The 15,435-nt window shown below is 32.4% G+C and overlaps 1 protein-coding gene across 1 annotated transcript in view; it reads left to right on the top strand.

Annotated features, from left to right (window-relative positions):
* The window catches only part of LOC120777362 (phosphatase Herzog), an 89,815-nt gene that overhangs the window by 4,506 nt on the left and 69,874 nt on the right, over positions 1-15,435 (top strand). The gene's annotated exons all lie outside the window — the stretch shown is intronic.

The following is a 15,435-nucleotide window of genomic DNA, read 5'->3' as shown; positions in this document are numbered from 1 at the left end:
GTCAAGCAAAAGAAATAAAGCGGTTACATACGAAAATAATATTAATATATGTATATGTTACATACATACATACATATTCCAAGCTATGTGTGCGAGGAACAAAGGAAGTGTAGATGTGACAAGTTGGCTGTTAGGCTGCTTGCTTGTTTGTTGGTTAATACAAGTGGGTTGGCTGTGGCAGTTATTTAGTCGGCCAGTGTATATAAAGACGCGACATGCGCGCGCTGGTGGCTGTTAGCCGCAACACAGCAACAGCAACAGCATTTTCCCATCATCACCATCAACGCCATTGCCAAAGGCAGCGTTGCCATTGTCGTCGTCGTCATTGAAAGGGGAGCAACAAATGCAAGTGGGAAGCCTGATTTGTGTGGACGAGTTAGTTGCCTGTCGGGTTGTTGTACTGGTTGCATGCTCCTCTTTTCCTTTAATATTCTGCATATCCATACATACATACATGTGTGCGTTTTTTTTTTTTGCCAGACATACGAAATGAGTCATCGGCAACTTGACGTCTGTGTGTCGAACAACCAACTTCGCGCAGTACAATGTCAATACATATGTACATATGTAGCAACTGCCAAGGCAATGGTTACAAGGATATGTGCGAAAATTGCGTGGCGTTAAAAACATTTATTTTTTGTTTTCAAACATTTGTTTTAAATTGTGTTTGTAATACATACTAAAGAGTAATATTTATGTATTTATGAAATGAAAACTGAATATGAAGTTTGACACAAAATTTGTAACACCCAGAAGGAAACGTCAGACACGCTAAATCTGCCTTTATATACTCGAACAAATCTCTAACTTTTGAGATGCCGGTCTGAAATTTTGCAGACGACTTTTTCTCTTCAAGAACCGTATTTGTGGGAACCGCCGTTATTAGACCACTATAGCATATACATAGCTGCTATACAAACTGGCCGATCAAGATAGAGTATGCAAAACTGTTTTGATGGACAGGATATCTGCACGAAATTCGGCATGGATTATTGTAAAAGTATATGCTACATTTTCCGGGCATATTCTGCAGATCGGACCACAATATCATATAACTGTCATAGAAATCGGCCAATTAAAATCGAGTTTTGTACGGAAAAATTTTTTAGCTGTCATACAAAATTACCAATCAAAATCATGAAAAAGATCATTTATACTATTTCGTGCAATAAAAATGCACCAGTGCAGGGTATTATTGCTTCGCTATAACTGAAGTTAACGTTTTACAAATATCGTTGGATCAACCAACACACTGTGCATACCTCAAATCAGCTTAAATTTAACAATCCGAGTATCCAGTAATACCGACGCTATGGTTTTATGTTTATTTACATATCTATTTATTTTATTTTATTTGTTTTTGCACATTCGCATCTCCACCGTGCCGATTGCAACACATTTCACCTTCGATCTGCTTTTTTCTTTCATTTGTGCACCTTGTCAGCGGCAAAAAGGGGATGATTTCAATTGCGTTGTGTTTTCGCTGCTCAAGGACATTGAACTTGCTTGCCTTTATTTCATGCAGTTATTTATTTTACGCTGCATATTCTACGTTTTGGTTGCTTATCGATGTGGGTATCGTTAAAAACAAAAAAATAAAATAAAAAATTCTCAAAAATTGCTGTTTCTCATAATCAAGTGTAATTTACTTTGCACTTTTAGTAAACATGCCTACATAACAAAATACGTGAGTACTCCCAAACTATACATATATATTTTCTTATATGCATTTACTTTCTCCAACGTCCATTTAGGCAGACAACAATTTCCAGCTCATTTCATTTTCCTATCACAACTTGCAAACGCTGCTTTTGTAGCACCAATCCACGGCTACTTCGGCAATGCCTTCTTTTCTTTTTATTTCATTATTTGATAATTTATAAATTTTATTACTTTTTTTGTGCATTTTTTTCTGATTTTTTTCAACCATTATCGCTGCATTTTACCTATGTATTTGTATGGAACGCGTCGTCTTTACTAGCTAGCTGCAGGTCGTTCGCCTGTTCGTCATTTTGCCACTTGCGTCGCTCAGCACACTGTCATTCAAGCATTGCTTTCAAAGTTGTTGTTTTGTTTTTTTGTTCACCATTTATTTATTTATTTTCCTGTCATTTAACCATTTAAGTAAAGTGTAAAGGCATGTTACTGCCGCTCTAAATGAATTCCTTCATTTTGTTGTTGTGGGTAGTGCGTTTGTGCTCGCGTATTTTCTATGGCCAATTTATTTTCCAATTAATTGCACTCACACATTGCTTTGCTATCGCTATTGCGGTGCAAATGAAATAAAATTGAAAAAGTCTACGAGAAAAAAGCTACACTAGCGCAGAAAACACACCAATAGGGCGCAATGCTTTTTTTTTTATAATTTGTTGCACCCCTTTCACATTGCACTGATGACAGTGAAGCCAAGCATACACTCGGTCACACATATCACGAGTAGCATTAGTGCCGAGCACGTTTCAGTGTAGGGTGAAACGCGTTTTAAAATTCTCCACTTGTGACGTTGATTGGCTGTGATTTGAAAGTGCATTAAAATGCACATTAAAATATTAATAAGGCTTCATAATAAATAACTTTCAATTACACATTGTTAACGCGCTTTATTTCTTTCAATCACAATTAAAATTAATCACGAACATTTATTAACAGTGCTTCCCGCAATTTTCAAATTATTTATGTTTTAAAATTATGCGTAATTTATATAAATGTACATGATTTTGCCAACAGCAGCAGGCATGATATAAATGAGTTGCGATTTTTTTAATTCAAAAATTTTGTATCTAAAATTAATTTGCAGTTTTTCAATACCGATGTTGGGATTAAAAGTTTTAAATTTTCATTTTTTCAATTCCAATGGGATGAAAAAATAAATTCTTACTTTTCTTTAAAAAAAATGATTTGAGAAATTCGGATTTGAAAATTTTATTCCAAAATTACAATTAAGGGTTATAAAAAAGGTTTATAAAAAATCAGAATTAAAAATTTTTCAAAGTAAGATTTACCCAAAATTGGAAGTCAAAATTTATTTTAAAATTTAATTTAAATCGTAATTAAAAATTGTACACTACAATTAAGTACAAATACATATTTAGAAATTTTTAGTTTGAAATACATATACATACATATGTATGTATGTACGTACCAATTTACAATGAATTAATCTAAGAATTATGCAAATCAACAATAGTATTAAATGTAAATATTTTTGCTTATCGCAAATGCCACTTATAACAAGCTAATTCAGTTACATCGCATATAAGTACGAGTTTTGTAATCATATACAATAAAAATTATAATTCCACAAACACACGCTCTCTAAACTTTACTCTCATTCAAACGCTGTCGAAATGAGCATGCTTTTGTACTCACTGGATGATTCCACAGTCACACACAGTTTCTCACTGAATTTGTATTAATTGTGGGAGACTCCGACTTCAAATTTTTTTATATATGTATGTATATTTGTGCTTTTGTGTATATATGTGTACTAACAAACATATCTATTCATATACTTGTATTTAAAAAAAATATTTTGCACTTGATTTGCCTTTTTAAACACAATAAAAACCTCACATATCAGGTTAGAAAAATGCGAAGAAGGTAAACAATCAAATGACAGCAAATATACGATCGCTGTAAAAGCTGTATCAATAATCCTATCAGCAGTAAAAAATGTCATTGCGCATTTAACACAAGTATCTGCGTTCGATTTGAACTAGTTAAGCTTCACCGCACCTTAGAAATAAATTTTTATACACATACAGACATATTTATGTACATACTCTGTTAATGTGCTTTTTGAAAAAAAGTTGAGAGTATTTGCGCAGGTGAGCATGCCTACAAACATCTATGTATGTACAACAAATACATATGTATTGGCGTATATCGCCTTGCATCTCTAATCATTTGTTGCCATTTTTGTTTGGGATTCTTTAGTGTTTGTTGTCGATTTTTGGGTAGCACTTAGCCATTTTATGTTCTATTGATTTTTATAAAAGGAATGCGTGCTTTTTACTTTATTTCTGTAAATACATAGTAAGTCTCGACGGGTTTTCACCTGAAAGGAGTGACTTTTTATTTTGTATACATTTTTTATACAAACATACATATGTATACATAGTAAGTCTGTAAGATTTTTTTTCGACATATGATTATAGCTCACTTCTGCTTTCAAGCGTTTCAAGAAAGGCGACTGCCAGTTATTTAGCTTTTATGAGGTGTTCTGATACCATTTATCTGAAGATTTTTTTAACATATTAAAACTCTTCTCATTAAATTTCAATTGCATTTACCCTAGTCGCACTATATATTTGAAATCCAATTATGCTGGATATAGATTTTTAACTCTCGAACCTGTTTAAATTTTTTTGTTGTTTTATTTAATGTTGTGGTTTTTTTACCATGTAGTAACGATAAGCTTTCTCGTTCGACCGAATTTGTGTTGGGTGTTTTTTCAAAACATTTGGAATATCCTCTTATTAAATTTTCTGCAGAATTTCTTTTTATTTTAAAAGCAAGTTTTATTGCCATATATTTAATAAATTTTATACTCTTCAGCCTGTTAAAAATTTTTGGTTTACATGTCGTTTTATTTATTCTTAGTTATCTATTTATCATATGATTAAAATAATCCGTTATTTTATTTCTTGCAAAAGTTCACGTGCTACTCTTTTACTTTTATACATATACATATGTATAAGATAATAATTTTTCGTTGTAAGTGATAGTCTGTACTCATTATAAGTGAAGTGTCGCAAGTGACAGTTTGCAGAGTTATCGATTTTTGAATTACGTTGTTAATCGTTGTTTGCATTTTTAACGACATCCAATTAACTTTTTCCAACACGCATTTAGTATTTACAATCTTTTTTTTTTAGAAAATTTAATTTATCGACAATACATAAAGTAGCGGTAAATGTACATATGTGTTGTATACATAATTTACAGTATATTTTTTTTTTTAATAATCGCAATGATTTGGTTTCTGTTTTTTGTATTCTCGTAATCACAAACGATTTATTTATTTATTTTCAGTGCTCTCTTATGACTGATCAAAATCAAGTTCTTGTATGAAAAAGATTTTATTTATGAAGGGTATTACAGGCTCGCAGTTAAAGTTTTTTCTTGTTTTATTAGCACTTCAAATTAATGCTGGCGATGACCTAAGGCACTATGTAATGTCATAATTTACTATCACGTATTTATTGCTGCCTATTTTTTTTGTAAAAAAATACATACATAATTGATATTTGTGTATAGCTGCTCATGAAGCATGCAGCGTGATTGAATAGCTCAAAATCCGTATTAAAATTGTTTGTCGCTTTATACACACCTTAAATATTTTTTTTTTTGTTTTTGTACGCTCTAAAATATTTCGTTTGCGGTCTGCTTCTAATTGACAAATATTTCCATTCATTTTTGACGAATTTACATAGAAACATCAATAGCATGTGTGGATGTGTTAATATAGTATGCGTGCATACGAGTTTGTCATCAATTCTACCAGTAGACCGGTCAAGCAATAACATTAAAAAATTTATAGTCCGTCATGCTGGTACCAACCCAGCAATGTATTATACTAACATAGAGTACATGTATAACATATTGTTTAGTATATGAATTATTAGAAACGTACTCAACAAACTGTGTCGTTTGTGCAATACGAGCGATAATAATTGTGTTTGTACATACCATACATATGTACATACATACATATACGTATACAGTAACAATCATAAAAAAAAGCGTTATTTAATCACAAATACAAAAATATCGCGTTTTACTTTTTTTATTTTCATATATTTTTAGCATATTCAAGCATCATTTCTCGCCCTACAGGTGCTAATATATAAATATATGTTTGTATATATTTTATTTATGGCATTTCAATCAGCTATTCGGCCAGTTTAGCTTGCCTCTTGTCTACATGCTCCATTCCGGTTCAGTCGAGTGTATCCACAACTCACTCTCACTTGTTGCCTACACATACATGCAAATGATTTTATTCTTTATTATTCTACGTACTGTCTTCAAAAATTTTCATTTAGCAAACATAAGTAAGCCCGGACATGTGCCATATGCTCTTTAGCACACAAAAAATGTTTTTTCTTTTATTTTTTTCATTATTTTAAATTTTTTGTCTTTGCGTGCCTAAGGTCTTCTTTTCATTATTTTAATTTTTTTGTTTTAGAAAAATTCCAACATATAGTACAAATTTATTTATTTTTTATCACTTCTTCTACTTTTCTTTTTACGTTTGCGCACGAAAAAAATTAGTCGGTCGCTAGCGGCGAATATTTGGTATGCTTGTCATCGTCGTCGTTCTCGGCAAGGAGCTGTTTATTGAGCGCAAATTCTTGTTGCAATATTTTTTTTTGTTTTTACATATTTTTCACATTCACGTTTTTATCTTGTTCGTCGATGTTTTTGTTTTTGGCATTTTGTTAAATTTCAATTTTTTTTGCTGCTTAAATTAACCGCATTTGCTTTTATGATTTCTACTAGTATCTTTGTTTCACACATTTATATAAATTTGTTTCTCTGTGTATGTACGCATGAAAAATAATACTATATTATATTTCGTGCATTTGAGTCACTCTGTCTTCGGATTATGTAGGGCAGCAGACGTACTACTTTGTAAATGTATTGTATGTATTTTTATACCCTAAACAGGGTTTGCCACGAAGTTTGTAACACTCAGAAGAAAAGTTGCATACATAAAAACATATATAAATGATCAGCGTGACGAGCTGAGTCTATTTAGCTTTACTGTCGTTCTGTCGTCTGTCGTTCTATCTGACGCGAAATATTCTCTCAGTTTTCAAGATATCGATCTGAAATTTTGCACACTTCCCTTACTCCCCAAGAAGCAGCTTATTTGTCGCAGGCGTCGATATCGGATGACTATCGGATAGCCGTAAAATATCAAGATAATGATTTTTATGGCCTTTTATGCTATGAGAAGCGCACCTGTGTACGGTATTATAGCTTCGGTGCAGGCGAAGTTCACTTTTTTCTCGCTTTTATTTATTTAAGTAATTTTTCACTTGACTTGATTCTTATTTTCATTTTATTACTATACGTTGGTAATTTAATCTTTCATTCTTTGACCATTTTTTCTGCTCTGAAATACTTATAGATACAAGCATGTGTATAATAATTTAATTTTTTTGTTTTTTTTTTTTTATTTATATATTCTACATTTTCATTTTATTTTATTTTTTCACTTCAAATAACGCAGCCACTGATTTGAATAGGCGAATTTTTTGTTGGAAATTCAAAATAAATTCGCCCAGACACACGAATATAAACATTGACACGCTACACAGATTTACATGCACACAAATTTGCAATATCAAAAGCAAAGCTGAGCGATCCCAGAGAAGCATATAAATATAAGTGGGAGAATATTTAAACATTTAACGGAAATTTCATTGCAATTAAGTTGCAGAATTATTTAAAGAAAAAATTATCCGGATATTAATTAAAAGTTATAAATATAAAATGATTAAGCATCAGCGGATTTTCCAAACGCATTTCACATTAAAAATTATCGCACTCTTCGACTAGCTGCATTTTAATTAGGAATTATTACATTTTTTCTATAAATATTCGCAAAATGTTTTCATATTTTTCTCTGTATGTTTTTCATCACTTTTTGCTGTTGCTGTTGTTGTGGGGAAAATCAGTGTCGCCTGTGCTATAAATACAACCCACACACGAGCCAAAAATGCTGATACTACACACATTTCGGTTTGTTTATTTTTTTGTTTAATTTAAAACTGTCGGTAAAATTATTTTCGCATACATTGCGCGCACCGTTCTCGATTTATTGTTGGTAATCTACAAAAATAATAATATGTATGTATATTATTCTAGACTAAACTTTTGAAATTGTGTCCGTCTGTATAGGTTGTTATATCGCTGGCACTATCGCAAAAATTAATCAGTTCCCGCCTGCACATGTGCCTTTAAATTGCCCTAACGCTAACAGTGCTCAGTACCCGAGTACTCACATTATTCGCCATGAAGCACTGTTATGTAGTGAGTGAATTTGGGGGGTGCCTTTGGAGGAGTAGCAGAAGTGCACACTGTCTCTAAGCTCTAGAAATAATAATTATGCTTTCTTTTTTCAATTTTGTCGCTATGCGAATTCTTTGTTCTTTTTTTTCATTTGTTAGTGGTTTGCAGAAATTTTTGCTTTATTTTAATGTGTTTAGTGTGTCAGTAGTTAATGGTGTTTTGTTTTAATACATTTCATGCCACACTTAAAGCTTTTAAATCTGTTATGATATAAAAGTATTTTCTACACTTATGTTCCTTTTTGCTTTACATTCAGTTTTATGCCTTTCCGGGTTATATTTTAAATCCCAATGTGATAATAGCATTATTATTATTTTTTAAATAATTAAATTATATTTCCTGTGTTTATTTTACAGCATAAGTGCTATCAATTGACACAGATTCAGCGCTCAAATTGACTTTGACACTAGGTAGATAGTTGGTAGAAGTACAGGGTGACTTAAATGTCAAATGTAGATTTTTAATTAAATTAGAGTGGAGCAAAATTAACGGATTGCTTTGCAAATTACTGAATAGAAGAAAATTATATACGAACTGTTCGGCAGCATGTGATTTTAAGTGCCTTTCATTTTTATTTCCTTGCTTGGAAACCACAGATTGTGTTAAGAGTTACTTGCAAGTCTTGAAAAATACATATGTGTTTTGCGTTCTTTTCTGTTTTTTTGGTGAGGTAGTTTATTTTATAAATAAAAATAGTGTACGTTTACAGTATTTATTGTACTTTAATAATAATTTTTAAAATATTTTGATTCACTTGATATCGTCGCCGGTTTCCAAGTAGAGATGTCTTGCGTTGAGAAAGAGTTTTGTTGAAAATTATTATTATAATAGATGAATACAGTTAATGATCGAAGGTCTAGTTAAAATTTTGAAAAGAAAAAGAAGTTTTAAAGTTAGTTAAAAAATTACATCTTAGTATGTCTTGAAAAATCGAAATTTTTATCCCGACGATCAGTACCTGTTAATATAATATGTGTATAAATATTTTTCTTTTATTTACTTTATTTTATTTTATCATTTTTATTATTTTTAATGTTTCTTTAATTGTTTTTCTCTATTTTTAAATAGATATTGAAGTTTTTAAATTAATTTATTTTTATAATTTTGTTTGTATGTTCCCTTCATTTACTTTTTGCTTAATTTATTACTCTTTATGAATTGTTTTTTAATTTATTTCGTTTTTATTAATTTTAATCAATTTTAAATAATTTTTTTTTTTCTTTAATTTACTTTTTTCACATTTGATTTAATTTTTGTTTTACTATTTTTTTAATTTATAAATATTTAATTTTTATTTTTTAAATTATATGTACATATATTTTAATTAATTTATTTTATTAAAATTTTATTTTTTTTTATTCCCTGAATTTACTTAGTTCTTGTATGTTTTTTATTTTTTATTCTTTTTTGCTTTTTCAATATTGTTTATATTTTACCGAGTATTTGTTTGCCACTCTTTTACTAGAAACGATAAGAAACAATCACATGCTTAAAAACTAACAAATGATTCGTAAAAAAGCGATCTCAATTTTTTTTGTATATACATACATATGTATGTACATAGTATATTTATTTTTGTAAGTAGTGTTAACCGTGTTAAAATATTTTTAAAGGACTCGTTAACTGTGTTTTTGTGTCGTTTGCTATTCAACTTCATTTGTTTTTATTCCAATTTTTTTGAGCGCTATATGTATTGCATCTGACATTTTACTGTTACCCCAAGGCAACTGATTAATTTGCATAAACATAGAATTTTCAACAACAAAGCACGAACATAATGCATTTCTGTGATTTTCCATTTTTATATTTTTGTTTTGTAAACATTTTTTACTTACACTAAATATCGTTGACAGCTCTTTTGTTGTTTCACATTTTTCAGCTGTAGCACTGTTGACATTAATGTTGCTGCAACATGTTTGTTTCCGCCATTTTACTCTCACATTACTTGTGCTGTATACTGCTGTCACTGATTTGCTACGGTTATGACTGTTTAGTTGCTATTACTAAGCGCTACACGTTGATATATGAATGTTAAAATGCAAAATGGCGTGCAACAACAATAACCGAGAAAATGCTAACACGTCTTAACGCATGCTGCAGAGAAGCACAGGCCTTTAGGTCTATCGCTGGGTGGGCTGTGGGTGCGGCAAAGTCCGCCGTATTTGAACTGGGGCGTGCACTTAAACACTCCAAAAGCAAGCATGAACCTAATGCGCTGAGCGCTGCAACAAGCAGTTACTTGTGCATTGTATGTTGGAAAAAAGTAATAAAATATGTACATATGTAGCTGTTGCCCTACTACCCGACTGCAGACATCTCTTTGTTCACGTAAATAGAAAAGTATTAGCAGCTGCCTAGGTTTCTTTTTTGTTTCGCACAAGCTCATTTTAGTGCACTTTTGCAGCTCTCTGCAAGCTAACTTGTTTTTGCTATTTTTATTTTGCTTTTTACATGCCATTCAAGGAAAGGACATGAATATGTAAACGGTCAATCACCTGTTCAAACTTGTATAGCACCTGAAAGTGCATATATGGAAAAAAATAAAAAATAAAAAAAAATGCCTACATTAATCTAACCCTCTCTGTGTTTTGCAGTGCTAAATTAAGCTACTTTATTGTCAAGTGTCATCACTATATACGCCTTTTTGTACATTTTTTACGAGTTTTCCTTCTCTATCATTTACATTACATTCGCCAGTCGTGTCTGACTTTTTATTTTCGTCGCTGTATCTTATCAGCCGACATTCATTTGCCTGAAATACATACATACGGTCATCATACGCCATTATTGTTTACAAATTTGCAGCAAGTTGTCGTTTGTCGGTGACCTGTGATCCCCTTCCACAATGTCGCCTCATTTCCAAAGAGCCATTGCACGTGCTTGTGTACACAACGTCACTTTGTTTCTTTTTTCTTATTGTACATAATCACAAAGATGCATGCAAGTATGTACATTCAAGCACGCTCATGCACCTATTTGAACCGCGCAGGTTGCTAAGCAAGTCAATGAAAACCAATCTATCAACTGATGTCAACTCATTTGCCAATAAATAATAATAACAACAAAAAAATTATACAAATACAGTTGTCTGCGCAAACAATGACAACACGAGCAAGCAGCCATTCAACCTGCGAACGTCGAAGTCGAAGCTTTGAAACTAGTGTTGCAGTCATAATAAAACAGAAATGACAAGTGCACTGTCACAGACAAATGAAATAGAAAGTCACTTTGTCCAAATAGTGTGAAGTTGTTATTAATGAAAGGATATAAGTGTAAATTATGAACTATTATTTCATTTGTGGCGTTTTGTTTCCATAAGTTTCTAAACGCTCTATAAGTAAAAAGAACTAGTTAGTGTATTAATCCTTGTATATTTTTATTAAAAAAAAATGCATATATTTATCCTCTATTTTGTGCCCAAACTACAATTTTAATAATAATTATTATTATTACTTTTTGGTAGCTTGAGGGTTTCTACTATAAAATATATACATATTTATACTAGTTTAAAAAATTTGTTGTTGGATTGCATACAATAAGTTTACGCAAATACAACTCTGAACGCTATGTTTTCTGATCGTTATAACTTATAACTTTATGAGACTATGTGAAACCCCTAACAGTATATTCCATATACTTAAAGAAAAATTAAATATGGAAAAATTTAACTGTCAAAACTATTTATTGTATCGTTTTTAAGAAACTTGACGATCCATACCTACTATTGAAAACCTCGTGAAAATATTTATAAGCATATGTATTTATTTTCGAAATTGCCTTAATTAGTTGGTTAGTGTAAATATGTACCATCTGATAAAATTTGATACAAACAGACAAATACTACATTTTCACGTTTAAAACAAACTTTTATTTTCATCTTCAAAGTAAGCTACTGAGCCTATACAGATTGTCAGATGGTCTTGTGTGTCTTTAGATTTTAAGATTCGGCTCATTCTTGGCGTGCCAGTGGCTACACTGTTGACATTTTCAACATAAAACTAATGGTGCGTTTAATGATTGTAAAGTTCTCTGCTACTTTCTCAAGTATCTTCTTTCGCGAGTTTTACTCGATCTCTTTTTAGTAGATGACTCAGATCGTTTGATATGAACATGAACCCAGTATTAACCAACGTTGTGTTCGTGATCATGACAGACTTTGATTCTCATTTTCACTGCCATTGCTATTGCTTAGAGGACTATTCTGCAAAATAACAAGCTCTTATTTTTTTTATTTATTTTAAGGCATTATACCGGAAAAATCCGAATAATAATAATTGTTTGTATGGGAGAAATATGTTATGCATAGTTGTCCGATATTCTTTATTTTCACCTTAATTCAATCGTTGACCCCGAAACTGGGTTTGGACCCATATTTCTTAGGCAAAGTTTCTCGAATACGCTATTTTATAAAGAAAAAATTTACCCGCTGTAATAGTAGTCTACAGTTGAACTTCCATAACTGATTGATTTGGCAATAGAAGTAAAATTTCATACAAATTTTCTTCTATAAATAGAACTTTTAAAATGGCCCGTGATCCTCTAAGTTGCATTTTTTCGTGGAAATCTCACAATGTAAGTCGCCGCACGTATTTTCACCTCAAATGTTACTATTACAGTTTATATTGAGTTATACAATGTGATTTACTCAGCCGGATCTATAACATATACATATGTATATATGTACAGGGCACTCGAAGTGTAACTAACTTCAGTCCGTTCGCGCAGCTGTCGCACTGGAATCAGCTGTTTATAAAATTGCTGAATGACGCCATGGATCCGACCGCAGCATCCCACGCGTATTGAAAAATGAGCTCAAGGCCAAGCCTTACAAGTTCCAAAAGGCCCATGGTCTCACACCGAAGCAGCAACAAGGAAGACTTGAGAGAGCGAAGCAGTTGCTTCGCTTGGCCGAAAGCGGTCAAATTCCGAACATTGTGTTTTCTGACGAAAAGATTTTTCCAATTGAGCAATTCGTAAACTCTCAAAACGATAAGGTTTACTTGACCGACCGCTCATACGAGAATCTAAGTCTTCGGTTGGCCACCAGGAGGCAGCACCCGCCACAAATTATGGTTTGGGCCGCTGTCACCGCAGATGGGTGCTCTACAATTGTTTCAATCGAGCCTGGCGTCAAAGTAAATGCGACATATTATCGGGAAAGTGTTCTGGAGTGATTCTTTGAAGCCGTGGGCAAACAAACATTTCGGTCGCAAACCATGGACGTTTCAACAAGACTCAGCACCGTCTCACAAAGCGCGAGTGAACCAAGAATGGCTGAAAAACAACGTTCCGAACTTCATTACGACCACACAATGGCTCTCGAATTCCAATGCATTATTCTGAAGAAGAAATTATTCAATCGCCATCCAAAAATGTTGTAACGCATTGCCTTGCAATTTAAAATTCCTATTTAAATACGAATATTAATACAATTGACGATGAGTACAAAGCACTAAACAGATTGGAGTCTTCTTTCACTGAAACAAACAAGAAAAAAATATACATTCAGCCCAAAATTACATAGTACATATTTAAGTGCATAAGCAAAAAACTGTATAAATCTGTATTTTATAGCTTTTTGGTAAATTGTACGTTTTAATGAAAAGTTCTATAACTCGAAGTTTCTGTAACTCAAATCTGTTTGTGAAATCTGGTGAATTCGAGTTATGGAAGTTCAACTGCATAAGGTATACAATACATATGCACATATATGTATGTATATAGTATATATAAACCTTGACAACAAACCTCTTTGTATATAACTTAAGATAAAGAAATGCCATAAGCAACCAAAATATCCACTGAGCAAAATTAAAACAACAGCAGATAACGATAACGACATATTTGACTGGCAGCGCTACTTAACAGGTGATTAATGTCATAGATAAGCTGTTTATTCTCATATTAAATATGTAACTTGTAGCGCCAACGAAAAATATTCAATAATGTCACAGACAATTGCTTTATTGAAAGGCTGACATATGATGACATGTACTTTTTTTATTGTTTTGGCAAGTCTCAAACATTCAAACACATAGTGCACGCTCTAGCCTCTTATCACAAATGACATTGTTGACAGTTATTATTTTGAAGTTGTTAAAAAGTACATTTTTCGCAAGTCTTCTCTATAAGCTTTTTCAGTATGTCGGTCCATTGGTATGAGTCATTTATTGCAGTCAGCAGTAAACTTTTAAAGCTTTACGCCATCAACAAGATAATAAGCGGCTTCTTGATGTTTACTTTTTCATGATATTGCAAATAAGACACGTAGTATCTTAATTCCTAGATTTGCTTTAAAAGTTTAAGAATTAATTTATTGCACAGCACTGTCGCAGTAACCTGACGGCACAAGAGCAGTAAAAATTGGTTAAAATGCCGACTAAACACACATAAACAAACTTTCCGCTAGGAAAATGAAGTGTCAAACGGTGACAAACTCATACCAGAATATACTAGACTGTGTACATTGAAGAGAACATGCTTCGAGCTAAATTCATAGTTAAATTAGTTTGTTAATGTTCTCTGGAAGCACGGTCACACCCACTGTGCTGCAACGTGGCATGCTGCTTGCATTGCTTTAGCGGCGTTGTGAACAGTCATTTCCTAGTTTTTATGTACACATATTTCTTGGCTCCATAAGAAGGTTAAGTTCGAAGATGGGCAAAATCGGCCCACTGCCACGCCCACAAAATGGCGAAAACCGAAAACCTATAAAGTGTCATAACTAAGCCATAAATAAAGATATTAAAGTGAAATTTGGCACAAAGGATCGCATTAGGGAGGGGCATACTTGGACGTAATTTTTTTGGAAAAGTGGGCGTGGCCCCGCCCCCTACTAAGTTTTTTGTGCATATCTCGGAAGCTACTATAGCTATGTCAACCAAACTCTATAGAGTCGTTTCCTTCAGGCATTTCCATATACAGTTCAAAAATGGAAGAAATCAGATAATAAAGTTCAAAAATAGAAGAAATCAGATAATAACCACGCCCTCCTCCCATACCAAGGATATGTTGAAAATGACTAAAAGTGCGTTAACCGACTAACAAAAAACGTCAGAAACACTAAATTTAACGGAAGAAATGGCAGAAGGAAGCTGCACCCAGGCTTTTTTTCAAAATTGAAAATGGGCGTGGCGTCGCCCACTTATGGACCAAAAACCATATCTCAGAAACTACTCCACCGATTTCAATGAAATTCGGTAAATAATATTTTCTTAACACCGTGATAATATGTACAAAATATGGGTGAAATCGGTTCACAACAACGCCTTCTTCCAATATAACGCTATTTTGAATTTCATCTGATGCCTTCTCTGTATAATATATACTTATGTACATTAGGAACCAATGATG

This window comes from Bactrocera tryoni, chromosome 5 (genome assembly GCF_016617805.1).
Source record: "Bactrocera tryoni isolate S06 chromosome 5, CSIRO_BtryS06_freeze2, whole genome shotgun sequence".
In the NCBI taxonomy this organism is placed as follows: Eukaryota; Metazoa; Arthropoda; class Insecta; order Diptera; family Tephritidae; genus Bactrocera; species Bactrocera tryoni.
The sequence above is the reverse complement of the archived record's forward strand: the minus strand, read 5'-3'. Positions and strand labels throughout refer to the sequence as shown.